The sequence below is a fragment of the Helicoverpa zea genome, chromosome 1 (genome assembly GCF_022581195.2).
Source record: "Helicoverpa zea isolate HzStark_Cry1AcR chromosome 1, ilHelZeax1.1, whole genome shotgun sequence".
Classification (NCBI taxonomy): Eukaryota; Metazoa; Arthropoda; class Insecta; order Lepidoptera; family Noctuidae; genus Helicoverpa; species Helicoverpa zea.
In genome coordinates, this window is record NC_061452.1 from 11,900,301 (window position 1) to 11,918,143 (window position 17,843).

The 17,843-nt window shown below is 33.6% G+C and overlaps 1 protein-coding gene across 6 annotated transcripts in view; it reads right to left on the reverse strand.

Moving 5' to 3' along the window:
* Nucleotides 1-17,843, reverse strand: part of LOC124630432 — a 148,727-nt gene that overhangs the window by 50,664 nt on the left and 80,220 nt on the right. The window lies entirely within an intron of this gene.

Below are 17,843 nucleotides of genomic sequence, written 5' to 3' on the forward strand. Positions count from 1 at the left end.
AATATTTATGAGGATATGAATGAGTCAAACACAAAACGCGATGACGGATGAGCATTTTATAAATGCCCGCAATTATCGACTGAACAAAAAATGCACACAAAGCCTCCGATGACGTAATAACACAATCAATCAATAATATGATGATTTATAATAAAAATACAAACGATACTATAGACAGTATTCATAACAAGGAAGAGACTGGTCTGAGAAACTTGAAAAAGTCAATGCAAATTGTGTCTTATGTTTCAAAACATAAAGATCAATTTCCTATGTTATGTTTGCTTGGATTCTCTAACTATTTCAACGGGCATCGGCCTGTGTAAACGTGCCTCTGTTTTTGCCTACATGTAACAATAACTCGGCAATTTTGCCACTAAAAAGCCGCTTCTATATAGACCGTTACTTGAATAAAAAGTTTCGAAATCTACATTCATAGACTAGGGATGTAGTGTCTGTGGTTTCCTGTTATCTCTGCTGTTACTGTTGAATTTCTTTCTTTTAAAAACTCTTTGTCCTCTTTATCAGAGCTGAATGATATTCTAAATAAATTGGCAATTAAAAATACGTTACCACAGTATTAAAAGTCGATTATCGTTATCGAAAGAAAATAGAAAAGTTTCTATCTTAATGTAGTTATTAATGAAAAAAGTATCATTTTTCTTATATAGGATATCTCTTATGTAAATTATAGTCAAAACTTGATAAAATTCTATTTTAAGCAAAAAGAAAGAAAAGTTATTATATATAAAAAATGGCACAGCAAAATATAAATAGGAAAATATGGAACCAATTTAATTCGACATTTGTTTGATTTAAAATTGTTTGTTGGAAATATTAAAAAACTATCGATGCATCGGTAACAGTATTATCGTTAACGCACATCACTAACATATCGAAAAAACAACAGTTTTATTTATTCGCAATTGTTTCTTGTATAATCATCGTTATAATGGTCTAAACTTTTTTTAGTTTCCGCTCGCCATCGAAATCGAATCGAATAACTTTCATTTTCATATGATATGCGATGATTATAGCAATTTTATCTGTTATTGTTGGAGATGAATTAGTGTTTACTTTCGATTTTGTCTGATGGGTAAACTTATCTATTAATAGTGGTCTGGTTTTTTTTTGGTAACACGAAAGATTGTTTGAGTTATTTCTTGATTTGCGGAAGTATGTTTTTTTGGGCAAAACTACTCACATATGTAGAGACAGACACTGTTTTTTTATGTGCAATGAAATACGAGGCATTCAATTAAATGCAATGTAATTAATAACCAGGAGGCCTCAAGAAGCGTAATAGTCTAATGACAAGAATAAAAAGAAAAGTGTATGACCATCGAGGGCTTTTGTACAACTCAGCTTAGCTATTCACTGTTTAAGAGTAAAGCTATTAGCCAAATGAACCAATTATTGAACGTCTTCATACAATATGAAAGCCTCTAATGACTCATTCAGGGTACTAAATCAAATTCTAATCAGAATCCATCATTTGCAAGCATTGCCATAAATATGGAGTATCGAATTTGAAGGATTTTGTATTCACTCATTAGTACATTAGTAGATGGCTGGTTGTCTGATAGAGTGTCGATGAAAAAATATCGATAAACAGCACCAAGGTATTTTTAGACGAATGAAAATTAGAAAGTGAGAAGTAAAATTATAAGGTTGGAAAATATTTTTCCCCCATCTTTTAGTGAACTTAAAGTGTCTCAGAAATAAAAAACCGTCACTTGCTAAAACTGTTAGGTATTTTCCAATAAAGCATTTCATTAGTTATTTATCTCCTTAAAAAGTGTTTTGACCGATAGTTACCGTAAACGTCGATACTTTTTGCCCAACCCTACAGCGCTACAATATCTAGTAATACACAATTGGTAGCGTCATCCTTCTCATAATTTAGCTCCATATTGTCATATTCAGTTCGTTATTTGCTCTGAATAGTCTTCGTTAGTGCTATTTTGTAGTTATTCGCGATTGGACAGTCACTCATGCTTAATCATTCAACTGATTTATAACCGCATATTGTTGCAGCGAGATAGTTCTGATGTTTCGCCGTCAGATGGCGTGACGTTGACATTTGTGCCACAATGAGCAAATGATTATTTGAAAGTAATGGTCAAGTTAGTTCGTTAGGACATTGTAGTGGCCATATTAGTTTCTGTTTTATGAATGATTATTTTATTTTTGGAATTAATATGATTGATTTGATGTATGGCATATTTTATGTGATTGTAAAGAGACATGTAGCTAAATCTATGGTTTTATTTTATCATTATCAAATCCTTGAAGAGCATTATACTTTTTACTGCCAATTTATTTTACATGAATTTGATAGTATCTTATGACATTATGTACAGATGAATAATTTACATAACACACGTCACCGCTTCTCACTAATAATAAACTGTTCGTTTATATTGATATCTGAACTTGATAGAACATTTTAAATACGGTTAGGTGCGAGCAATGGTGTCGAGTATGCAAGGCTGGCCACACCTAGATCGCCTTAAGCTATTTATGTTAGAACTGCTACCTGCATTTTGTCATTATATCCTGGTGTATTTTAATGCATTTTTTTAATTAACGAATTCTTTTTTTTTAGGTGGCAACATTCTCTCGCTGACATTGTCAGTTCAAAGTCAAAAATATATACTGCTGTGATAAATGAATACTTTAAAACTGCAACCCGTGTCTACGACCTTATTATGTACTTAGTTGACTTAATATTTAGAATGTTATAACTATAAGTATTGTCTGCATAATGGGGGAAATATTCGTTCTTCTGACGTTACCAAACAATTTATAGACGAAAAACGTCATGATGCGGGTGAGCTTATTGTGATATAATATGTTTGGAAGAGTTACCGCGGCCCTGGTACACAAAGGGCCTACGACGGAACACGATGGATTTTTTGTCAGTAAAAGTCTGAAACTCCCTCACCGCTGCTAGCCTACAGCAGGAGGTGTCATTTGATGATTTTTGCTATCGTAAAAAAAAATCTCGTAATTGACTTACGTTACATACAAGATCCACATTTTTCTCGTGATCCACAATATCGTAACAGTTACGAATATCGCATGTTATCGTTTAGCGTGTTTCTCTAACTTAATGAAACGAAGCAGTGTTTATGTAATTAATTGTATTAATACGTTTAACGTCTGCTAGAATCATCATTTGCATCTTAATGCGAATTAGAAACGATTGGGCGAAGATAATTGTAATTATAAATATCTTTATCCGTTGCTGTAATATGTCACTAACGAAGATTTTTATTCTTGGCCCTTTGCTTATAATGTTACATGCATTGAGTAAGAACGATAGTCTATTTCATTTCTTAAGTAATAGACAAGACTGAATTTGTAATATATACCATTATATTTAATTAGGATACTTAAAAACAAAACAGATTTTACAAAGAGTTTATTAACCTCCTTTTTATTTTCGACATTAAAAAAAAAAGCGAAACTGACACTTGCACTAAAAACCGAAGTCGGTTACAAAAAGAAAAAAGATGGCCATGATGTCATTTGGACACATTTCTAAATAAAAAAATTTAAGATTATTTAATTTAAGCACTAAAACGTGAGGTTTCTACCTGAGACTTGAGTCTTTTTCCTTAAATTTCGGGACGATGACCTCAAAAACTTTTATGGCCTACCAAAACACTTTCAGAGATTATATTTTTTTAAAAGGGCCTGAATTATATGCTATAAATCTTTTAAATTAGAGTACTTCTAAAAACATCATCAAAAATAAGGCTGACAACAACCTTCGTTTATAACTTCCTAAATGTTCCTAAGAATCTATGTACACAAAATGAGGTAGATATGTGTAGCACATTAAACCTTTTTATAAAGCTGCAACGAAAACATAGTAAATAAGTAGTCAATCAACAAAAGTGTTTAGTGTAGGAACAAAATGTTACTGCAACAATTTTGCGTTGAGATATGCTTAAAAAAAGTAAAAAACAACTTGGACCCTATCCTAAAAGTTCTAAATTTAAAGGAGGTTAGGTCATTTGACTAAATTAGAAACAACATCCCGCTGGGAATTTTAATATTCCTGTAGAGATGCCAAAAAGTGGCTTGAAATATCAGTATTTTGAGGTTCGGAACGACTCCGAAAGATTTTATTTTATGGAATAAGGGTAAATTTGAACGGGGCTTAACAATTTAGTGAGGATATTTATTATAGATATTGCATAACTTATAAAAAACATGGGTATCATAGGTAAAGTACAATGGCCCAATTAAACAAAATAAAACCTTAAACTGTAGACTCACAGAATTAAGAGTAAGAATGGAAATCTGGGTCAACCTGAGGAAAAGCTTAATGAAACACAATTTACGATAGTAAAATAAATTGCTACCATTTCAATTGCTATCGACCATTTATTGGCGTTAATCAGATGTCTATCAAACATTCTTATCACGAATTATTGAGTAATTTATACCACATAACTGTAATACGAAGTTGCATAAATAAAACGCGTGCCTGTACCATAGACAAACTATCATAAATTGCGTTACATTGCCACCTTCTTGGTTGAAAGCACGCATTCTTTACACTATGGTCTACAACTGTCATTCCTTGCCCTTAACTTTTAAATATGGAACGGTGAATGTGTGTGAGATGGTATGACGCCATTTGTGTTTTAACTAGCTTTAACCTTCGGATTCTATTGCTTGCTGACAGGCTAGTTAATTCATTTACTTACTTGTTTGAGATAATAGTAATATGTTTTATAAGATTTCACTTAAGTTTTCCCAAGATTCTTCTTAATCAGTGTCGTTAAAGTAAGCTTTTTAACATTTAAATATTGGTTGCGACTATTTTCATATCAGCTCAAATAGACTATTTTAAATTACACAAACTATTTAAAAACAGACGTGCCATTCAAATAAGTACGCTAAATGGTTATAATTAAAATTCAGAATTGCACGTCAGCAATTGGTGCATATACGCAAGTAACAGTACCACGGCCTTGCAGGGTCATGTTTCCTGCATTCTTTGAAACTGGTATTAGTATAGACAAGTACTTACTTATATACATACGTGCATTTTTTTCTTAGAAAAGTAATAGTGACCAATTATATTATATTCGCGATTTTTTATCATACTTTTATAGTAAAGCGAATGCACTTATTTCGATATTTGTTGTGGAGCTTGCAAAAACCTATGTTTAAAATGTCTTTTGGTATCAAAACAACCAAACAAATATACTAAATGATGATTTAAAAAAGCACAGAACAAATTCAAAAAGAAATTAATGATGACACATGTTCCTTTCAGAATTAATTCCAAATGAATAAATTACTGAAATAAATTGAAACGCTTAAAGATAAAATGTTATTTTGACAAATTCAATAATCATTATTCATTTAACCGCTTCAAATAAAAATGTATGCAGTCAAATGCAACTTGCAAATCGCTTGAGTGACATATTTCTTCGCTTTGGCAATTTATTTTTCAGCTTTAAAATATTTGTTCCGACTTTCAATTATTCGGTAGCCATGATACTATTATTAATGGACTTCGATTTTATTATTTTACTAGCTTCCACCCGTGGCTTCGCCCGCGTAGAGTTCGGTTATATCGCGTTTCCAAGAGGATTCTTCAAAAGTCCGGGATAAAAACTATCCTATGTTCTTTCTCAAGGTCAACTCTATGTCTGTGCCAAATTTTATTAAAATCAGTTCAGTGGTTTAGACGTGAAAGCGTAACAGGCAGACAGACAGACAGAATTACTTTCATATTTATAATATTAGTTAGTCTAAAAATAATTTTCAAAGTACATTTTACACTTCAAAATAAAGTTATTTTCGACACTAAGTTCAAAAGGTTCATTTCATTAATAACATCGATGATAAATCTCACATTTGGGCCGACAAGCGTATCTCTGAAACAACGCTTTTTTATTTGTATTTTGTAACTAAATTCAATTTCTGTGTGTTTCGTCCTGTGATGTAGAACCATTAAACCCTTTTGGGAGTGGGTTCTTAATTAACGTTCAATTTTTTTTAAGAAAAAGGGGATCCGTAGGCTGTGTTCCTGCGTCCTTCGTTTGTAATTTTTTTTTCTTTTAGTATTTTTGTGTTGCCGATTTTTATTATCGATAGCATGGTCCTATCTTACTTTTAAGTTGAGTTGGATGTCTTCAAATTACTGCTCCGTAGGTATATCGTGTGTAAAGAAGTGAGAATCGATTCGAGTGACGATTTTAAAACATAATACGTGTATCATTGTGTCAAAATGATGATAATGATAACAGAAAGCAATAATTATCAACACAGCGAGATCTAGATATTAAAATTAGGTTTTAAATAAAAAATAACAATGTGACTGATATGTTTCAACAATGTACAAAGGACATAAAAACTAGTATTAATATCAAAGCAAAAAGCTTTACCTAAAACTACTTTATTCAACACACACACACACAAAGCTAGCAACAATAAAACGATCTGTCCTCAAAGACTTAATCCTAGATGAAATGAATAAAACATTGAGCTAATATGTCGTCTGCTCTAAGAACAATTAACCAACAGGACCAGCATGAATCTATCTATGCGAAAAGTCTACTTACCGAAATACGCGAGGCGAGGCAAAGTTTCAAATAGCGATAGCACATGAGTAAAAAATGTGTGGATTCATGCATTTTCGATCACTTCACTACACACACGAAAAAAAAATACAAAACTTAAAGATGAACTTGATTTAGGTACACATATAGACTCTTTGTGAGCGGCCCTCTTGTTCTATCTTTGGTAGAAAGGCAAGGCATTGTCGTCTCCAGTTGTTTGAATCATCTAAGTGGTTGCTTAATTGAGTTGAGCTGGGTTCATTTATTCCATCAACCTGCAGCTATGTGGAGCAACCTTGGTCATCTCTTGACGACCTTTGATAGAATGCAAGCCTACAGTGAATGGCAACTCGAGCTTTTCTTGGAAAACTTAGTATTAATATAATATTATATTAGTATTGATATAAGGAATATATTATATTGTAAAGCTTGGTTAATGTCCAATAAATTTTGTTAAAGGTTCTCTTAGCATTTGCGCTGTTTGGATGTTAAAGTGTTAATTTATTGAGTGAACTTTTGCAATTATCGTTATTAACACATTTTCTTATATTTGCAAAAAGCATCGGTAGCTAAGCTGTTCGTATACTTAGACATGCACATTTGCATAATTACAGTGCTGATGCAGATAAGTTTTTTCTGCTAACATAAAATGTCATACAGAGAGTATTTATTGAACCTACAGTTGATATATTTACATGTCATCTATCACTAACTACCCAAAAATTTGGAACTATTTGGTAACAAACTATGACTCAACACAAAATACGAAGTTTACGTACAAAATGAAAACAAACGGTCGATATAAGTCTGTATAATCTCATTTTAATCTGAATTTGATTTACTAGACCTCTGGTAAAGCAATAATTTAATGGCGTATCCTGACCTCTGGCGGAGGCAAGTCACGAATCGGCAAATGTAATAAATTCTACGATTGAGTCGTTATTTCATTGAAAGTGAACGTTATATGAATATTGACTTAAAATACTTATTAAATACACTGCAGACTAAATAGTTGACCGACCGTTGACCTAATGTTTACCAAAAAAAATATTGAAGAAAATCTTGTTTCCAAACAACGTTTCCAGTCGATATGATACCAGTTAAGTACCTCTAACTTTGTGATATGCGTACAAACCATTCATCTTCATACTGATTTATGAGCCCAAACAAACTATCGGCTAGTCCAAAACCAACTATCGCCCGACTAAAAGTTTGTAGTGTGTGGCACTCTTAGTAAGCACAAGATACAGCAATTTGGATATTGGGCAAATTTTTAATATCTCAAACTGTGTTTATAACTCAGTCACGGTTCCCCTCTTGACGTATTTCAGATTAGTTTATTAGAACCACGAAATTTATCAACGAAAGAATTTGCATGCCACGTCTAATCATCTCAACTTTAGACACCAATATACAATCAATTTTGCTATTAATTTTACAAAAGATTGTAACAAATTAAAAATTACTGTAACAAAGAAAAACTTAATAAGAAAAAGTGATACTTTCTTTTTCAATACTCAATAACTTTATTGCATTCCATAATGTGTACAGGCTGGTGGGTAAAATTAAAAGAAACAATTATGGACCCTGTCGGGCACGGCAAAGTTAGTTTTTAGACTTTTCATTGTACATAGTTCCGTGACTCTTAAAGAGACAATTTCACAAAAGAAAATAAATAAAATGGAACTTAAGAATTACAGATAAGAAATCTTACACCCATTACATCGTGTAATGTGTTAAGAAAATGAAATAAACGTTTCATGTAATGGTCAGCACGCACTTGGCAGTTTCGCAATAATTCATTCAATTGTTTGAAACTAAATTGCCGTACATATTACATTAGCCAATAATAAAGTGGACCAATTTCATACTTATATAAGTAATTGAATCTAGAAGATGAGCTCCAATTTTAATTTTAGTTACAGATTTAAGCATTGCTTTTGTTTTGACTATTTTGCCTATTTTTTAGAATTCTAAAAATAAAAAATTCTAAACTTAAAAAAGAAAACCTTTTTTGGCTTTTGGCAGTTAGGTCATTTATTAAACCTGTCACCGAACCAAAAATCAAACCATAGACTGTTAACAAATTTTCTAACTCAAGACGTCTTAATTACGTTTCTACATAACTGCGTATTTGTAGTCCGTTATTCATATTTCCAATAGGCTTAAAAACAAGTGTTACTGTCGTGTAAGCATGACAAAGGCTGATTAATTGCTGGACGACCAACCTGCTGACTGACAACATATGACTGACAACGTGACTGATGACGACTGAACGTGTTTGGGAGTGTCAGGCTATTTCCGGACAGCGAATGCGTGAGTGCGGCAAAAAATGTGGTAAGGTTTCCTTGTATGGAGCATGATCAGGATCTTGGAGTTTTTGCTGTCACTTACAGCTGTACCTGAGCAAATCATTTGAAAGGAGTTGAAGTTGCAGGAACTAAAAATACAAGACTTAGGTGCAGCTGACAAAAATTTCAAAGACTGAATAGTAGAAGAGACTGCAAATACACAATGAATGTTACAATGAAAGGTAGATAAGACATTAACAGATTATACTTTTACACGTAGAAACGTAACTTGCTAAGTCAATAGAGAAACACGAACACCAAATGACATAACAACGTTCAAAGATAGCGTTACTACTGTAAATTATCTTAAACATCTGCCAACAATAAACATAGTGTGAGAATCTCCGCACACATTACGAACACGCATACTCGTGAGCGAAAGTTTAAGGGGCATTACGTAAAATTTTAGGCGGAGCTAAGTAGGTAATGTGGATAATATTATAATTTAGCCAATTCATTAATAGTATTATAGAGGACAGTAAAAGTTTGATGATAAAAGAGTAGAACGACAAGAATGGAAATATGAGTGTTGTGGTGCAAAGAGAACTGGCAGAAAATTGAGGACCACGTACAGTTTGCACAGAATGGGGCGGAAAACACAGGGCAGCAACGAAACGAAGCAACAAATATATATAAAATATAGATAAAATAATTCAGATGAAGCTCCATTAGATAGAGAAATGGAACTCTAAAAATAGTCATATGATTATTTTTCCAGTGACAATAAACAAGCTAACAAAATTTGGCAAGGCTCAGTAGATTAGTGTGAAGGCTACGATAAAGTACTCGTTGGATGCAATTCTTATTGTTGGGTCGTCAAGCCTTTGATGGTACTAAATGACCAGATATTTAAGCATAACAAAACTAAATTGCGTTAGAACCGTTTGGCTGTCATTTGTATAATGCTTGAACTAACTGTGGTGCTAAATTGAATGTTGTTATTTATTTTAAAGGAGCATGGAATCATATTTTATAATGTTACAAATATTGTGTATCAAAGTAGATCGTGAAGCTATAAGACTAAAATCCATGAAAATTCAACGATTCCATGTAAAATATTTTTAGTCAAAATCATCATGCCACGGGAATTCACAATAAAAGCAGAACAGAAAAATAGCATAAATCCCAAGAGATCACTGACCATCACAAGACTATTAATTACTTCCTAGCAGACAAATATCAACCGTATCATTCACAAGATTGAGTCGACTTTGACTCGAGATAAAAAATTGCATATAAAAGCTGCAGAACAAGACAGGTGCGTGAAAACGAAAGTTGTTCTCTTCCTGCTCACCCGTTCGCCTCGACTTCAAACCAGGTATGGGTATAACTATTTAGACTTTGATATGCAAGGACGTTACCGATACAGTAGAAAAGATCAATGATAACAAAGTATGGAAAAGCAACATTGCTGATAATACTATAGATGGAGTCACGATTAATAATGATGTATTACTTGAAAGTGTATTATGAATGGAATCCTGACACTTATTGCATATTCATTCATGCAAATATTGAAATATTTGTTTTTTTATCATCTGGTAAAGCATATTTCTTAAATAACCGTCGCACTCAATATTGTTTTTATGTTAATTCTTACTGAAACGTAAACCAGCCGAATTGTACAATGTATTTCATAAGGCAGATTAACGTTCGCGTAATAATGCGAATCGGAAATCGTAAGTACCGATACCCAAAAAGTAAGACCACTATAATGTTGCAATCTGGACAAGTTACTGCAGATAAGCAATTAAGAGTAAACAATCAAAACATTGAACGAATATAAAAAAGACATAAAGCAGGAAACACATCAGGTTGATGTTATAATGTTATGATACAGCACGAGCCGTATGAAAGGAAGAGTTGGGAGTTCGAATCAACTTTACAACTTACTTACTTTCACTGAACAGACGCTAAAAAGTGAAACTGGAATCGGCGTAGGCAACGGAATGCTGGCTAACCGTGATAATGATGACGTCAAAATTATAAAGAATTGTTAAATATGTGCTGTGGAAAGTTTTGAGCATAGTCAGTTTACTATTTTCGAGTTTAATGCGATGTTATTACTGTTCTTAACAAGGCGGAACATAATGTAAATAGCCCAAGAGATAAAGAAGGGGGATCGTGACATACAGCATTCATTATGTCCTCATAGTAAACTTGCAAGCTGTGTTTAATACAAGTGTCTATACCACTTTAAAAACTTGATTGTAGAGCATAAACGCTTATAGCAAAAAGTCGTCAATATACAGGGTTACTGGTAAGTAGACCGCATCCTTTCAGGAGGTGATAGTATAGGTCAATACGGACAAATTTGACCCTGGGATACACTGGGCAAAAGTTAACCCGTTTCAAGATAATCGAATTTTAAGATCTTTTCTTTACAAGTCGTCTAGGTACACGTATACATTTTTATTACTAGTTAAAAGTCTCGTTTTTGCGGATTTTTGTGTGTTTTGTGGCTTTTTGGATAGCCATATAAATGTAGATGTTTTTTAAGTATTCTGCACAAAAAAATGAAAAGTAATATTTTTGAGAAAATATCTACTAAAAAAGTAATTTCTGTTCGCTATAATTTCCTCTGAGATTTGTACAGTTTTATGGTTTGTTATTATGAAATGATTCATCTTCTATCCAAAAACAAACAAAAATCCACAAAAATGAGACTTTTAACTAATAATGAAAAGTTATACGTGTACCTAGACGACTGATCTTGAAATTCGATTATCTTGAAACGGGTTAACTTTTGCCCAGTGTATCCCAGGGTCAAATTTGTCCGTATTGACCTATACTATCACCTCCTGAAAGGATGCGGTCTACTTACCAGTAACCCTGTATACATTAAAGTTGCAAAAATGAACTAAAATGAAACAGCTGCTGACGATAAGTTTGGAGGTCGTCCAGTTAACGTAATGAGGGAAAGGGAAGGACGTAAGGATATAATTACAGCACATCATGCAATTCGAGAACCTCGATTTGAAAATCAGCAAGCTGTTAAGCAAAACGCAAATGACCTAATATTCGATTTAGTTGTTGAAGATCGGATCGTTCTTATTATATTCCACGAATTCGGTATAAAATGGAACGTAATTACCAATATCTCGATACTAAAATCGAAATGAAGGTTGAACTTTGCAAAGAGGTCGGAGTTAACGAAATGTCAATTGGCTGGAACGTTGTTTGCACTACACACAGATTTTCGTGAGATTGATGTTAATCAAACATTTGGCAATAACACAGATTATGAGTAACTTAGTAATTATGTTGTTTGTTTTAATCTGAGAGATTTAGTACGATTTGCAGGGTCATGTCCGAAATCGAGTCACGATGCTAAACCAAATGACAGTGGGTGTGAAGAATTACAACAGTAACGTTGTTATGTTAACTGCGTGTACGTACAGACACGATTAAAGCCCTTGTAGGGAACTTTACTGCTTGGCCCAAATTACGCAAAACCTGCAATTTTGTGGACACGAATTTCGAATATGTCACTTGTTATATTCATATCCTTATTTCTTTATTTAAATAAGGTATTCTTGTATCAGATTTTTAAGTTACTCAGCTTATTTGCCACAATGCGTTTTGAAATTAATCATGACATTATTGCAAATCAGACAGTTCGAGGAATGAAAGGACTTTGATGTCTTAAGGATTTGATTTTAAAAATGCAAATCACTCCGTGGGTCGATATTTTGTAAAGGGTATTTCGATTGCAGCTTGTCCTGCAAAGGAACAATCACTGTCTGATATTTTTGTAAGCTTACCAAAAGAAAATATGATTATGCCTTTGTGTGAGAAAATACAATTTTAATGTATTTTAAATCATTGTTCGGGCATTGTATCTCTTGATTTACCTACTTTCCGAGCGTATCTGTCTCGTAATTTAAAAATAATATCGGCCAGGCGGATGTAGGGTGCCTTTGAGTGTCTTTAATTTCAAGGACACCACGAATACCAAATGTTCCCACGTTAAAAGGGCATTTGGGATTCGTCGTTTTAATCGTCTTTTGTTTTTTGGGGTTTCCTTTATTTAGGCATGTAAATTACATTGTGCTCTTCATTCTTATAAGTGAGTATGGTTGCTTGGTGTAAAATTCAAATCTTGATTAACACATTTTGGTACCTTTAACTTTTTATGCAAAGCTGCCAAGTCGTTTAACATTCACATTGCAGTATCGAGTTATCATTACCAAATCACACAACTCATTAAAACAAATTAACTTACTAATATCAGGCGTTAATAACGTAACGCCGTCAATCATTACCACATCTATGGAGTAAGTCAAATTAATACACAAAACAATCGTACAAAGAGCTTGCTTAACCATGTTCATATCAAATAAGGCACGTAGCACGTAATATTTAACCTAGGTGTTGCATTAACGATGCAAATCTATCATCCTCTGCAAGACTTAGCATGGAGCAAGATACCTACATCATTAGTTTCTAACGCACGACAATCTAATCTTCAATTACTACCAAGAGTGACCTTTCTAACGCGCAATTATATTGCACGCAACTAAATATCAAGCATACAAGTGACAACTGTGTGCTTTCGTAACTCTAGCTCGCAATCTTACGTCATTTCACTTTTAACAGCCTTATTTAAATGTCAAATATTGACCCATGACACGCACACCGCCACTTGTCTTATTATCCGTCAAAATTCCGAAGACTAGCCTATGTTCTTCTGAGTTAAGGTAATGAATGTCATTTGATTTGATAGCGTTAGCTAGATTTTGCAATATTGGTCAGTGTGTGATGAAGTGTACAGTTATTTCATTGTTACAAATATGGCCGTTTGCGATTGTAATCTGAAATTAACGAAGCTTCATTGATGTAGTTAAACAAATGTTATGTATCGTGTTTATTGTTGGTTTGAATCATTCGATAACGGTTATGAAATTGGCATGTAAGAGGCTGTTACACGCGAAATTAACAATGGAAGATGAGGCAAATGATATAATAGTGATGTTACTAAACACGCTGATAATATTAAGGGATTTTAAGATCTAATGAATTATAATTACGTTTAATTTGATGGCAATGATAAACTTTTAGTACATCTATTCAAAATACAAATCAAACTTAATGAACTTTTTGTTTTGGACGATATTAATGCTGATAAAACTGATAGTAAAATAAGTTCAATGAATTCAGACGCAGACACTAAAGAAAGCAGAAAGATTAAGTAAAAACAGCACATATCATTGTTTATATTTCTCCTAACAACAAGATTTCACTTTCATTAGATACGTATGCAGTATGTCGTGTTCGTAGGATCGTTGAACGTCACGCGGATCGTGATCTCTGCACAATTAAAGTGTCTAAAACAATTACTATCATGGAAAGATGATGGGAGAAATGATGGTTATGTAAAACGTCATAGGAATTTCTTTGGAGATGTTACTTCAAACAATAGTTAGATATTTTCCGTGTTGTGATGAGAGAGGCCTTTTTTTGAAATACCTGTAAAATAATATCAGAACTATTTTGAATATAAAATGCAACACAGATTAATTAAAACGCCCAAGGTTTTTGAGCAACCTATCAAACGAAAACAAAATCTATCAAAAATATTTTTGCTAATATCTTGTGCAACGTATCAAAGCGTTGTATCGCATAGTAATATGCTGGTGTTAATTTTTGTCGTAAAATCAACGACTAGACAGACAGCTGGGTTGGCTAATAGCGAGTGTGAGGTGTTGCGACAGAGCATGCGCCGACCACTGTAGGCCGTAATAAGGACACTGGTGTATATTTATACACAATCGACCAATGATTAGAGTGTTTTGATACAGCGGTGTGACATGAATGTCTTGAATGGTAAGCATTACTTGAGAGAGGAATCTAGGATAGAATAATTTATGGAGGAATTCGACGAGCTATTAATATTGAGAAATCAAAGCAGTGTACTTGGAAAGGTAAATAAACCTAAAACAGAAACCGAAAGAACAGAGACGACCTTGAAAGAAAAGCAAGGTAAGTTACTAAATTCTTCAAAAATTAAACACGAAATACCAAATTCGTAAACTTACAACATGAATGGAATAATTTCCATCTTTAAAATCATACCGACTTGAAAGAAACGAAATAGAATCACAGGTGACCTTGAACTACTTTTGAGTTGCATTCATTTCTTAATTTCGGTACGGTTCTGTGAGCCTTGATATTAAAAGCGAAATATAGAGTCAGTTAGATTCGTGACTTCATTGTACAAATGCACTTGCAAAATGTTAAAGTAATGCAAATCAGGCGTCAGACTGTCCAGTGATGGCAGATGATAAAATTGTTAAGATTAAAAAGGGTAAGGTTAGCTCTGATGATCTAGAAATTTCTATAGACGGTGGATTTGAAAAGGTTAAAGAATGTTTCAAAAATTAATACAAAATAAGAAAAAAATATACACAATTGTAAGGTTTGAATAAAATCGCAGATGTTGTAAAGGTAAAAAAAGTAAAAAAGAACACCATCAAATGTCTTTTAAAAAAAGTCTGGACAATCTGCATCATCATTATTAAGATTACGTTTTGTACAACAAAGCAGAAATTTCAATGAACCGTTTGGCTTCAATTATTTGCTGAACTGGACCTGTTAAGGTCAATATGGCCCTCCCACGGTTCTGTCAGATCAACGCCCTTAGACATATCCGGCAATACTGAGGTTAATACAATCATTCGCACTCCGATTGAAGACGTGACTGCATTCGATGCAAAATATTTAACAAAGAATTGAATTTGGACGGACTCTTTGAGGAATCAATACCTCTTGTTCATGAGACAAAAAAATGGCCCTAGAATGACTAGTTACAGCTAAAAACTTTACACGAATTGATCCTTTACCGAGTACTATTGACTTTTAAAATTTTGTTATTTCTTTGTGTATTACCAAAGTATATAATTGAATTTCACAAAATCACGCGCTCCATCTTGGTTACCAATACTCTCTGTTACAGTAATGCTTGTAAGCTTCGATAAATCACTTGCAATTTGACATTGCACAGCGATAAGGTCAAAAGTGTACGCGACCAGATGTTTCCGGACAATTTGCTATGCTGTAACTTATTGTTAGTCATCGGTCACGATCGCGATCAATGGGTCAGAGTTGATCGTACAACGATTGACGGACCAACAGACGTTGCGAAAAGACTCCACTTGAGTAATGTTTGTTTTGCAAAGACTTTGGCATTAAATGTGCCTAAATGGCAAGCGTTTCTTGAGAAATTCTAACCATAATGGATAAATGAAATTCTAGTCGATTCATTTACTTACTAAGTTTTGCGAAATGTAGGAATGAAGCCTAGACCTGTCATTAAGGTGTCAAGAAATTAAAACCTATGCAAAACCTTGCGATAGTCTGCGGTTTCTTTCCATTTAGCATTACATAATTAGTTAACTATGGCGTAACTGAAGAAACAACGGAATTCTACGATAGAATCGCAGTCTGTATTCGCCCATTGTTGATTTGTTGCACCGATTCTACATACAGATACAATCAAACATAAAGAACCGTCTATGATTGGGATGAAAAAAGGGAAAATATACTCCTAGCCACAACCACAGGAATCAATAGAAAAATCTATCAATAACAACAATGTTTTGATTGAATGTGGCATTCATGATTCCAGGCTTTCACTGTCAACCGCAGATATTATATCCGCGAAAGCTTTAATAAAAACTATAAATGGAGGCATCGAACAAACAACATTGTGAGAGTCAATCGAGACACTATTGTGTGGCTGTTACGTCACTAGACAATCAAAGACATTTCAATACAATGCTACTGAATTTAGTGCACGCATGAATGTTATCTGTTCTCAGTTGTCGATGGATATCGAAATAGCGATGGTATCGTTTGTAATGTTGAAGCTAAATGAAACTTAGTAAGTGTCGTAGTCAGTATATAGTACGGCAAGTTCTCACGTCCTTAATAACAGTAAGCCGTCGGAAACGGTTACAAAAACGTAACCAAAGACAAAGGAAAGGAAAACGTAATAACACGCGGAACAACTATGGAAGACAGTAATCTTTAAGTTGCAAATTGAGTTAATTAATTCAAAATTGTAATGGTTGTGTAAGACAAAATGATGTTACTACATTTTAGGTGCTTTCACGGCGAGCGCTTACCATAATTGTTTAGTACTCACGAATGTACGAAATCCGAGACAAACTGTTGAAAACATAATTGACAGAACAGAAACTGATATTCATTGAGAAAGGCATACATATTTTCATAGTGTGAAACAGCACTTTAAAGAGTAATCTAAAGAAACAGCTCTAACAGCCATAAGTGGACACACGTAAAGTCACGTGAAGTCCTAATTTGTGGAAAGTCATAGATTTCACTTTGACAATTTGTTATAATGGTTTCTACTATGATCTGTCATTTACCAATGCTATTATGGTAGTGACTGTGTGAACTGAGCCGTGAACATTACTTACATCGGCTCGACGACCTCGTGATTGATGCATAGAAAGTTTAAATACCAATTTGGGTATCGTTCGCCTATTATGATTTGATTGGCCGCTCATTAGCCTTTGATACAATGGCAGGAAACGCTTCAGGTGTCTATAAATTACTAGAGGTTGCAGTTTTAGGTATTCTTTAGAAATATTTTATTTCCTACAGTAAGTCAGACTTTAAGCATGTAATTGAAATCCTAAGTGTGAAAACACATAAAAGACATATTAGGTAACTTCGTACGTCATAGCATAATTTTGTTACTTGTCCATTTTTTGGAAATATATACATGATTTGTTTGCTTTGAGTCAAATGCGAGTCGACTTTATTATTCAAATACACAGCAAAAGGTGAGGAAACACACAAGCTTATTTCAACAGTCAGTGCAACCTAACGTTTGTTACCTCTTCAGAATAGTACCACATATGTTTACTTTACCTGACGA